The sequence below is a fragment of the Oncorhynchus mykiss genome, chromosome 28 (genome assembly GCF_057628025.1).
Source record: "Oncorhynchus mykiss isolate SJ-2025 chromosome 28, ASM5762802v1, whole genome shotgun sequence".
In the NCBI taxonomy this organism is placed as follows: Eukaryota; Metazoa; Chordata; class Actinopteri; order Salmoniformes; family Salmonidae; genus Oncorhynchus; species Oncorhynchus mykiss.
Window position 1 is genome coordinate 2,524,050 of NC_143049.1, and position 1,064 is coordinate 2,525,113.

The following is a 1,064-nucleotide window of genomic DNA, read 5'->3' on the forward strand; positions in this document are numbered from 1 at the left end:
GGCAGTTGCATAATCAACATACAATATCAACATGTAATTTGATCTATTTGTGATGATGGTGAATACCTAGAATACTTAATTTGTGTAATTGAAACAAATGTGCACGCATGCACGAGCAGTGAGTTTTTTTTATATGGTTTAGGCCTAATATATAATTAAAAGTAGTTACATAATGTGACACTCATTATTGCCTATAATTACAATTATTATCATCATTTCCCACATACTGGCAGTCAGACTATTCTATATTCCTCATGAATGACTTATGGATAGATGAGTGAATGAATTCAGATCACATGAAAGAAAGGATAAGTGTGTGTGTGTGGGGGGGATAGAGAGAAAGGCAGATGGGTGTCTGAGTTAAGATGTCAAGCTAGAGCTGTAGTCTTCCAAGGGAAAGTGTCTGACGAGGTAAGTCACTCCGTACCAAGCGGCGCATGCACTGCGCACACACACCCGACTACTGCTAAAGGATATCGCGGTACTGCGATGAGAACTGATAATAAAATGCATGGCTTAGAGAAACCAAAGCGCATCTGTTCTGGAAATGGCATACTTCGTTTTATAGAAAAAATATATTATTTTGCCACATAATCTCCATTAGATTATCTCCACATTGAGAGACAACATACACATTCGTATAGACACAATATTGTAGTGAAATAAAAGGTATGCTTTAGGTACATCTACACATTTGCTAGGTTTATGTTTGCTAAAAAGCCACTTGGCTCCTGATACAACTCATCTCTGCCGGGACTCGAACCCGGAGCCTCTGGATTAGAAGTCCAGCGCGCTATTCCATTGCGCCACAGAGACTGAGTCTCACCAAATGATGATAAGAGGGTTTATATTTCCCCCTACCGTATACAGCATCCTCATCACGCAGCATCAGGACCACTTGGCTGCTGTTCACCGACAGACCGGTAGAGGTCGCACTAACAGCATCACTATGCAGCGCCAAGATGGCGATATCAGTTTCTGTGCGTTTCATCTGAGGGATAGGCAAACATCTTTGATTTCATGCATAATTACGCTGAGTAATTATTTGAAAAAAATACAATATT

The 1,064-nt window shown here is 40.2% G+C and overlaps 1 non-coding gene across 1 annotated transcript; it reads right to left on the bottom strand.

Moving 5' to 3' along the window:
* Window positions 1-742: 742 nt before the first annotated feature.
* On the bottom strand, window positions 743-816 carry trnar-ucu (transfer RNA arginine (anticodon UCU)). Its single transcript has one exon. It is a non-coding gene; the product is annotated as a tRNA-Arg (tRNA).
* Between the last annotated feature and the right edge of the window lie 248 nt (window positions 817-1,064).